This window comes from Saccostrea cucullata, unplaced genomic scaffold, assembly GCF_032062105.1.
Source record: "Saccostrea cucullata isolate Sc308-1 unplaced genomic scaffold, CSIRO_AGI_Scuc_v1 ctg2792, whole genome shotgun sequence".
Taxonomy (NCBI): Eukaryota; Metazoa; Mollusca; class Bivalvia; order Ostreida; family Ostreidae; genus Saccostrea; species Saccostrea cuccullata.
The window spans coordinates 2,266-13,938 of NW_026935186.1; the positions used below are offsets into that span (position 1 = coordinate 2,266).

At 30.9% G+C, this 11,673-nt stretch overlaps 1 long non-coding RNA gene across 2 annotated transcripts; it reads right to left on the minus strand.

Moving 5' to 3' along the window:
- Positions 1-250: 250 nt before the first annotated feature.
- LOC134242102 (uncharacterized) lies at positions 251-5,232 on the minus strand. Of its 2 annotated transcripts, XR_009986804.1 has the most exons (4): positions 5,105-5,232; positions 2,214-2,298; positions 863-1,008; positions 251-363 (listed from the first exon to the last, which is right to left on the minus strand). It is a non-coding gene; the product is annotated as an uncharacterized LOC134242102 (long non-coding RNA). The 2 variants fall into 2 exon arrangements; XR_009986803.1 differs by lacking the exon at positions 5,105-5,232 and having other exon boundaries at positions 2,214-2,358.
- Between the last annotated feature and the right edge of the window lie 6,441 nt (positions 5,233-11,673).

The following is an 11,673-nucleotide window of genomic DNA, read 5'->3' on the forward strand; positions in this document are numbered from 1 at the left end:
TCTGTGTGGCGGAAACTTGGTGGAATTATCTGGAATCCCATTCCTGGTGGAAATTACTGGGAAACTTCAAGATTCCCTAACTTTTCTAAAGGAAACAATGTGAAATAATGCGTATTCTTTTAAAAATCTATCAAAAAAATGTATTACATGTAAAAGAAAAAAGCATTACCATTTCATATGTTTAATAATTCATTTGATGTACAAAAACTATAACTGAATTTTTCAATGATATCAAAATATGAAATAAATTCATATATCTTAGATAAACAATGGAACAGTCTTTCACATTTAAGTCCATTCATAAGGGTCATTAAGTACTTCTTTCAACATCAGTTTCCTGGTTTTCTTCACATCACCTATGATCTGCAATATTCATACAAAATTATTATATGATGTCAGAATTATAATGCTTGAATATAACTTAGAAATCTGAAAGATCAGTCAATGTCCTTTAATAAAGCAATATCAATAATTACTTTCCATGACCATGATACATATGATTTCAGCATTTCATGTATCTCTTTAATATTTAATGCTTTATGATAAGTGAAAAAAAAATAACATAATATAAATAAAGTTTTCAGCCTTATTATGTCATTGAGAATATATTACTACATGTATCTCATACTAAGAACCCTGCTTTAAGTTTGATTAGTTTGAGAGAAAACATACTCCTTATAATAACAAAAATATTAGGGAGAGATTTTTTTTTTTTAATTTTGATATTCGACCTAGAAATTGGTTGAAGATCATTGCAGACCCTCCACCCCATTGCACAAAAGCTAGATTACACCAGGGGAGAAATATACTCTAGCTGGACTACAATTTTAGATAAAGATATACAGTAGATTTTGATACTGACCTTTGACCTAGAAAATTAGTCCAAGGTCACTCTTCATCCTCTATCCACAGGCTCTCTAAGTTTGAGAGAGAGAAACAAGCTCAGAACAAGTGATATCAGATGGCGTGATGGGTAGACACTGTCTTAGGGCATCCACAGAACAGGACCTAAAAATAATGCAATATATATATGTATTACAGTATAGATACACATGTACTTGTATGTTAATGATTTATCATATGCTGCATTGGACACATGTGATTTTATCATGGTTTAAATATACATGTATCTTATGAGTAATTTTATACCGGTATTGCATGTACGCTCAGTTTATTTAAGAAATAAATAACAAGTTTATAAACTGCAATGGGAGACTCAGAGATACCATAAATGTACAGGGTGTCCCAAAACATATGTTACACTTTTGAACCATTATAAAAATTTTATTTCATCATGTTCATGAATTGGCTGATCAAAATTCAGTCAGTTTTAGATCTATATGATATACCATAAGGGAATTTCACATTTACAAAAGTTATTCCCCTTCGCAGGGTCGATCTGGGGTCAACCGGCTTAAGATGCTGTTTTCCCTCTTTAACCGTATCAACTTTGAGGGACAATATCTTAGAAATAAAATCTGTATGAACATATGGCCGAACATATTCATTATGATTTTCATGTTGCCCCCATACTCTGGCAATACAGATACAGAGAGACAGTAATTGTCCAATATTTTTGAAGATTGAAAATATTAACAACTTAAAAACATAAAAAGGACAAAGTGGGAAAAATGAGCGATACGCCGACAATTGAAGAAAACTCTTAGGAATGTGAAATTTGTGTATTGGTGATGAAATTCCTGTTTTAATGTCACTGAAAAATTAAGAGACATTAAAAATTTAAGCCCTATTGTCATACACGCATGCTGTTTTTCATTCATATAACCTTTTAGTATCATAAAATTTACCAAAATTTAATACTTCAAATAATTTCATTGAATATCTATGAAATAAAGGAAAGCTTCCTTTAAGTAATCAAAATACTGACCAGCAAGAAATCAGTAAATAAGCATTTCCTTTTTTTCATTCAAATTTTGGGAGAGATCTCAGAGTTTCTTCCTGTTCAATTCAGGTTCGAGACGACAAAGTTTTATTGAAGTGTATGTATTAGAGAACTGATTGTATGTGACGTCAATCATAGCAATACACACATAACATGGAGGGGCAAATTGTTTCAGCCCTAGTTTTTACATAAAACTTCTTGCAGCTCACAGCTGATATACCACAGTTCAGTATTTAAATAAAATTTAGAATCTTTTTCTTTTTCAGGCAATTGTCATATACATACGAATCATGAATGAATTACCACTTACCAAATGACCACATCCTGAATCATCATACATTTTCTATGATTTTATCTCACTGGTTTTCTTTTAAAGTCACACAGTTTTCTTCTCTCTGAAATGATAAATTATGTCCAGGTACTATTGCATTCTAATTTAAACTAATTATGTAATAGCATTAGCAATAGTGATGGGTCTAAATAATCGGCTGGGCATAATCAATTAATAATCGATTATAATCGAAATTTTGAACTTCAATGAAATTAATAAAGAAAAGTTAAAACTTATTCAGATTTCTGTCAGACAAAAAAATCATTTACTTACATAAAAAATTCAAAAATTGAATTTTCTTTTTTAAAAAGTGGAAAATAATATTTTATTTTCTTTAAACAGTATACATGGTAAATGGTATAGGACTATTAAAACAGAATTGGAATTTATTTTTCATAAAGTCCATGCAATGGGTATTTTACTGATATTAGTCCCACCTTTCATTTAATACATGTATTTATTTCTTAAAATTAGTTTTAATTAGTTTAAATTGCAAGTTTTAATAGTAGTTATCCAGACGTAAGACTTGTATTTCTGATTATAAATTACATTTAAAGATTGACTCTATTATGTTTTCCTTTGTATAGTAAAACCTTACAATTTCAACGTTTCCTGGTTTTAGTTTGACCCCATATTTAATCATGGCGGTAAAGGTATCAACAAGACACGGAATCCTTCCATGTTTTCAACATTCATTACTACTTTTATGCTCTTTCCACTTGGATTTGGTAATAAAATTAAAGTATGACAATTTATTTTTTGTTAGCGATTTCGGCGACATTTATTTTATAATCGATTAATAGCATCGACGAGCTTCTAACGACTGACAATCGATTGTCGGCGACAATCGTTCCATCACTAATTAGCAACAACCGGGATGGAAGAAAAAAATAACCAGAAGTCTCTGTTGAGACTGTAGCTCTACTGGTTTGTACTTATCAAAAACTGATGCACAGAATTATGTATCTTAGTATAGTCTACTTGTGTGCCGTTATATTGAAATCAGACTAAAATTTAAGTAGGAGTAGTGTTTGCAGACAAATGGACAGACAGGCAGATGGACGGACGCCGGATGCATTACTATCGCATAAGCTATTCTGGTCTCTGACCAGTAGAGCTAAAAACAAGATGCGCTTGTGAAACACAGCAACAAAGTTCGAAAAAGCAATTTTTTTAGCATACAGGTCACAGTCAAGATCACATAATCATTGTTCTAAAGACCTTGTTGCCATTTGAAAGCACTTCATTAGTGGAATATGCATACTAAATATGAAGCAACTATCTCGTATAGTTCTTAAGTTATGGTGAAGGTTTAAGTTGACAACAGACACTCAGACAGACACACAGATATACAGTTATGGCAAAAGTTTGAACATTATAACTTGGTATACACACAGCCACTTCGAGGTATCAAGGGTAAAATTCACAGCACAAAGGGACTGCATTTTGACCTCGAGGGATCAAGGGTTTCGAGAGATCAGGAGTTCAAGAAATCAAGAGCAAATCTGCTTAGTTATATAGTGGAAAAAATGGGGACTGGAGACTCACTTCAAGCGATCAAGAACTTCCGAGAAATCGAAGTTCAAGCCATCAAGAGTTACCTGTATATACAGATATAAGAAGCATGTTATTATTTGCAATTTTGACCTAATGACAGCTAAATCTGTTTAGTAAGACAATACCGTGTACATGTATGTAAGTAGTTTTATTGTGCATGATTATTTACTTATTTTCTTGATCTTCTCAGCTTGAAGTGTTCTATATTTTATTACGAAGTTTGTAATAAACATAATGAAACATACCCTTTTCCACGTCACATCCTGTATCAGACCTTCGACCAATATCAGCCCTAGGGCCTGTGTCCCTCTGGCTAATATTGGTGTCTCGGGCTAGGATGTGATATGGAAAAGAGTATGTATTATTCGCTATACATTGACCTCCTCAGGTCAATAATTGTGAAAAAACTGATAATTCATTTGCATTTCTTGACATACTATCAATATTAATTCACTATTAGGCTTTTCTTTTTTTTTTCATCTTCATTTCAACAGGTTAGACATTACAAAAAAAATCTTTTGAGCAGTAAACTACTTCAATAAACAATAAAACAAACCTAATCTCTTCAGAAAAGTGGACAGGCTTTCACCTACATTCACTTTTTTTATGTACGAGTATTTTCCCTCCATATCATCGTCATGCATATGATTAAGGGTTATGCTATTCGCTACAATCTATTCCGACTGTTCTGATGAGGATATCCTTCATGAATAATCGGATATGCTGAGATTGAAGACACTTTTTGTAAATATCGATGCTTTATCAAAGTTTTGAACCAAAACTATTTAATTTATACCTGTCCATAAGTCGTAAGTTCCAAAAAAACAAGAGTTGGCTATCCGAAAAGTCAGAAAACACTGTATTCAAACCGGATGTTCTACAGTCTGAATTTAACTACGAAACCATGCTCGGTGTAACTATTATCATCCGGATTATTTGAGCGGGGTTAAAATATTTTTTTTTTTAATTCCGAAAAGTATTCATTTATATATAGAGAGAGAACATACATATGGAGCATACATTTTAATAAACATGATAAAAGGCGAAAAGTTGCCATTTTACAACATACAGCATGCACATGCACGGTGCCTTTGGGGCCTCCATAATCTAAGTTATGCTATATCACTGTCTCAAATTTCTCTCTCTCTCTCTCTCTCTCTTTCTCTCTGCAATATATACACTTAACAATTTAAAACTTAGGTATCCAACTTTTGAAAATGGCGTCAGAACAAAAGTTGCCTCCGATAGTGAAGAATTGTTGTTGCCAAATATTACAACTATTTACCGTAAAAAATTAACAAAAATATACGTACACTAATCCTTCATCGTTGGCCATTGCATTTATCACAGTCTTAAAGACACTGGGTGGTGAAACCATCTTAACTTTTCACATTTACCAGCTGCTTACACCTTCTTCTTCGTCCTTCTCGATCCTCCAAAAATGGGACATACTAAAACAAGTCCCACGGGGAAAATAAGTCCCACATGAGTCCCACAGAAAAATAATGAGTCCCACAAGTAAATATGATATTTTATTAACATTTAACAACATATCTTTATAAATTATCATTGTTTAGATATATTTTGAATAAAATTTTGTCATAAAAAATGTTTTAGAAGCCGGTTACAACGATTAGTTGCAAAACTCCTATATCCACATATAACTCTATAGTGTTTCCTAATCCCAACAACAACGATAACATTTCAGTATCTTTTGAAAACAAAAATTAAAAGATATAATAATTTTATTATTGAATTAATTATATTTTAAAAATGCAAGAAGTTCTAGGATGTTTTCTAATGATCGTGTATAAACAAAGAGCAATAACTCTTACATCTGCCTCAAGTATTGAAGTAACAAGCCATCCAAATTTTAATTCTAAAGATTTTATGAAACTTTAACAATGTTCCTTGGTTTTTATGCCTTCTGTAGCAGTTCTAATGACTAAAAAAACTACTACCAAAAACAGACATTTACAATCAATTTTTATATAAATTTAACAATTTTACAACATCAAACCTTGGGAAATTCAATGATTTTTTTCAATGCTAGTCTTGTATTTATCAAGCATATGAGAAAGAGATTTTTAGTTAATATGTGCAATGCACTAGCTCAATAATCTATAGCCATTCTTTCTTTTGAAAATTACGACTATATATACAGTCCTAGGAAATTATATAGACTGACAAGTATTGTTTTAATGATATAGAAAGTGAACTAGTTTACTAATTCATAACATGGTATGAAATTGGAAGTAATTTATATCTGACAACAGTGATAAACTAGTATTTTAATGATATCGTAATTTTTTTTTTAATTACAATACATTAAACTTTTATAATACTTTGTATTTTATAACAATTAAGTGAAATATGAGGAATAAAGCTGCAAAAATCAGAATTCCAGCTAAGACAGCGACTTTTGTTGTGAAAAACTTTTAGTTAATTAGAGAATTAGTACTCAGATGCATGGGCTTGTATTCAGGTATCCTGGAAATATATTTGATGAATATGATAAACTTGTGGAAAATGTTTTTATTATTAAGTTATAACATGTTTTAATTCTGTTAAAGTCCTTCTGTCGAAGATGAAAAGCACGTCTTATAATTATAGGATAATTTTTTTTATTTGTTTATGCAAATTACAATTCTTATAATGCACAATAAATAGTTACTTCACTTCACTGACATTCAATAACGCAATTGCAGGATTTCAGAACCTAAGTTATGGACTATTAAAGTTTGGCTACTGAAGTCCATATATAAAATAAAAATAAAATTCATTCATTAAAAAAAAATTCTTTGAGATCAAAATTAAATTCAACATCTAATTTCGTTGACTTTTTTTGGTGTACATATAATTCATGGTGTAAATCAAATCAATATAAAATTCCAAGTTTATTTTTAAAAATACTCTTTTTTGACAAGTTCCATATCCAGGAGTAAACTGGCTTTAACATTTGTATAGTAATCTAAATTTTTATCTTTATTTACATGATGAATAATAAACACATTTTTAAATAGAGAAAATGGACAGATAACAGTTACTTCTCTGCATGGTATTTGTTCTACAAATTAATACAAAACTTCAATGGTTGTGCCTTTAATACTATTATTTGGAATCTTTTCATACAAGTCAAGAATTTACAATAGTGAATACAGTTTATGCTGACTTAGTCTATTCTAAATCAGAATTCTTTATTAATTTAATTTTCAAGGAATGTTTTTATTTATGAAATCAAATACGAAAATTTTTGATTAATGACCTTATTTGTCATACATAATAGTAGCTGAAATTTCAATAATTCTACATTTAATTTACTATTTTATTTGAATTCCAAATGGTGTAACCTAGCCCAAGCCTTGTTCAAACGTTATTGTAATATAGGTGTACAAACAACAGGGAGATTGAAAGGTGTGAATAACATCCCCCAGGTGTTGTATACAGGTATACCAGGGACATATCTCTTCTCAATGTACAGTCTGTGTCTGTGTATATACACAATAAACATTGGGTGTCAGGAAAACTTACCAAGTTGTTGTTAAATTACATAAAACCACAGTAAAACTATTTTAGTTTGTAAGAAACAAAGTAATAATATAAAATCATTATAATAAAATAAAACTTACTTTGAGTTGTATTTGATATAATTGGAAGAATATTTTCAAACGAAACTTAAAAATTCAAGTAAAACAGAAGAACAAATTAAATTCAGAAATAGCACCATATTAAATTAACTTACTTATTAAAATATATTTTTACAAATATCTATTTTTTTTTTTTTAGAAAAAAAAGTTAGCTATCAGCAGTACTTAAACATTGTCAATATAGTTCTTGGCTATTGTTTACATTTGAACAGAGTTATCGCTCTTGACTGTGGTCTGAATTTACAATCGTCTATTTAACACACTTAAAACATTTTATCAAAACTTTTTTTGATATATGATCATATAAATGTAATATTCTTTCAAAATGACCCTTTATTATATGTATTTATTGGCTCTTTTGCTGTGGGACTCACGTAGGACTCATGTGGGACTTATTTTCTCCGTGGGACTTGTTTTAGTATCAGCGCCAAAAATGGCGCCTCGGGAAATTGACCAATGAAATAAAGCGCCTACAGAGCGATGCAGGATGGGAAATATAAACTGTTTACATTCACTATTATGATTAAGTGTGATTAAGAGATCTTATATTAGAATTTAATTAAGTTTTCCCCTTTTCCCCTTTATGGTTGTTGGTAGTGGCCGTCCTTGCTGAAAGTACCCCCCCCTCTCCCCGCTTCTTTTAACTGTTACATGTATGATTATGAATTTATAATGTCACACCAAAAGATGTTAAATTTTTAAAAGCACATTTTTTTATTGTGAACTTTCCACAGGAATCCTAAAAGGCATGAAAATGAGCTACAATTATAATATGATTATCAAGAACAGTTTTTTTTATTTCAATAGTGATGATTGAAAAGTTCGGTGTTTAATAATTCATTGCTAATAAATTGTTGTGTTTTTTTTGGGGGGGGGGGGATTAAATTACTAATTGAACTCCCTCCTTTTCGGGGTTTAATTAGATTTTGAGCCTGCTATCAATATTACTGGTGGACCTGCTAGACTTTTCTCTAATTGCTACATGTACATTGTACTTTAAACTCCTTGGCCTTTAGCTAAAAAAATTTCCCACATCATTTTAACACGTAAAATTGTTAAATGAATCAGAATGTTGAAAACCTTTTTCTTAGGAGAGTTATATCTAGGAAAGTTATATCTCTAGGTGGAACAAAACTAACATCTAATCAAAGGCAGGAAAATATAACAGTATTTTGATATAGTATTTTAGTCGTGATTGGTATAAGTGAAGTCATGGGAAAGATTTGTCGAAAGTCATCTATACTCGTTGATGTGCAGGGCTGTACTTATGCATACAGCTTTAGCTGGTCCTGCCCTGTATTTCTTTCAATGTTTTTTTTTTTTTCGTTAAGAAATCTGGTAAGGTATGCTAGTAAAATTAAAATCCCGTTTAGTTTATTACTCTAACTGAAATTACTTAGTTTCCTATACAGGCCTGAAGATCGAGTCTATTAGTCACGCAAGTTTTTTTTTTTTAAAGAGTAGCATGTCGGCGAATAAAAATAAAGTAGTGTACAACATAGATAAAGAAATGTTTGTTGAAGTATTGACAAACTTCATACCTTTATAGAATGAAATCAACAAAAACTGCACAAAAATACTATCGTGACAATTGTACAATGAATTAATTATACAATTAATTCTTTTAATAGATTGCCTTTGCATGCACTATTTTAAAAGCCATTGTTCTTAAGGAAAAAAATCATGCAAAATATTATAGACTTTTCTTTATCTAGAGCAATGGCCTTTGGAGAAAAAAAAATGCCTGAAAATTTTAAAGTTTGTTAAATATAATGCATGTGCATTTAGGACCCTACATTATAATTTCATGCGAAAAGTGCAGGCGTTTACTACACGGGGATCTGCGTACATATTTAAACAAAAAATGGAGGAAAAAAAACGTTTTATGTGATGAATTATATTATAAACATTTATCTAATAAAATTAATGTCTTTGTAGTGCGTTAGATTACAAATTTCACACAAAAACCCATCAACAATATTAAATACAGTTTGATTTCACATTGATCTATTAACGTCATTCTGATTTAATATAATTATACACGACGAGAATTAAGATCTATTCAATACCTATAGAAAATTATTTAATTTCTAAAGAGGATAGTTTTATTTTAAATCAGTAATGAAAATTGAAATAAAAATTCTAAATAGTTTGTTCTTGCATTGAACTTCTTAAATGAAGGTTATTTTATAAATATGTTCTCTTGTATAACTTTTTTTTGTGAAATATACAATTTTTTAAATGATAAAAAAAACACGAATCATCATCTTAATTTAAAAGAATTTTCGGTCTGAGACAGTGTGTGTACATGCTCGACAACAGCCCATTGTTCCCTTTAGGTACAAAACCGTCTCAATTCACATAGAATATACAAAAAATACACAGTGACAGGTGTCTTCGCGGCACGTGTCTCCACCTGAAATGGCACGTGAGGACAGGTGTCCCTAATTACACAGGCCGACCATAGTGACTTTTTCAAAAGCGTTTTTTTTTTTTGGGGGGGGGGGGGGGGGCTTTTCAAGGAAAAAATGAATGCAACCCACCTATCCCCAATAATAAAAATAATAATTTAATGAATTAAAAAAAAAACAATATTCACTATTAATAGTAAAAAACTAGTATGATAATACTCAGCCCCCAGCCAATTCGATGAATGATTCTTATCTGACCAGTTTATATTAAAATATTAATTAATAATATTAAAACAAAATCTTTTTCACTTTCTAAACTTGTATTTAAAAACTTGAAACACTAAAAATGTAATTTTGACAAACCAACTGAAGTAATTTTTTTCCTGACGAATTACCGGTATATAAGAAATGCCAACCTCTGGTATCTATGGTATCTAACACAAATGCCTGGTAAGGTACCTTGATGTCTTGTGAATACATGTAATTATGTAAAATAATTCTTTAATGTCAGTTGCAAAATATTGGAAAAAAAAATTAATTATTTTATTGAGGAACGTCTCACCTGTCCTTAATCAGTAATCGTAACTTGACACATTTCTTTATTTACTTTTTAATCGATCTTTTTAGTAAACCTTTTCTGTAAATAATTTCATTAAATGTACCCTTCCTTAGCTCTTCGAATTCCATTTTTTCAAAGGAACATTCATCATAGACAGCTTCAAGAAAGTGGGATCGGAAATGATTGATTTCTACATAACTGCATGCACTTACTTTTTTCTATTCCACCTCACGCATTCTATACGAATTTACCAAAACTTATGTGATAAATCAAATTCAAAATTAAATTAAATTAAATAAAATTCAGTTAAATAAAATTAGATTAAAATTGAATTGCGTTCACGGTGCTGAAATATTAAATTAATCACACAGAAATACACATTCATCTAGTTATTTTAACTGTTTGAAGTTAATTACAGCATGTAAACACTATTGAAATATTTCTATAATTGGTAAAAATATGGTAACATAATTGAATATTTAACTTTTTGTAAAATAAAAGGTAGGTGGGTTAGTATTAAGATATACTTTCAAAGTTTCCCTGCTTGGGAAACATAGGGAAAACTACACATTGGTGGCTTCCATGTCGGGAATCTGTATGGAAACCACTGAGGCATGTTTACATGGTTTCCTATCTTGGGAAACTTACGGGAAACCACAGGTTGGTTGTTTCCATATCGGGAATCTACATGGAAACCACCGGGGCATGTTTCCATGGTTTCCTATCTTGGGAAACTTACGGGAAACCATAGGTTGATTGTTTCCATGTCGGGAATCTATGAGGAAACCACCGGGGTATGTTTCCATGGTTTCCTATCTTGGGAAACTTGCGGGAAACCACAGGTTGATTGTTTCCATGTCGGGAATCTATGTGGAAACCACTATGTGGTTTCCATAAAATGGAAACTATATGGAAACTACTGATGTCACGATTCCCATATGTTTCCATCGGGTTTCCAAATTTGGGAAACCTGGCTTTTCATCCTGTGCTATTGTCTGATGGTAAAAACCGAAAAAGGCTCCATGAATCTTGATAAATATACTTGGCCTTGATACCATCTTCATGAAGGGGCTGTGCAGGTTGACGATATGATGTCAACAAATTTTAGAAGTAAGGAAATCCACCCTGCGTATGTCTGATGATACTGACAGAAGATGCCAAACAAAAAATACTGGTATCCTAGTGTACTTCTTAGATCTTGGCATCAATTATATGTTGGATTTTAGACAATAATGAAAACAAAAATTGCGTATTATTTGGATTTT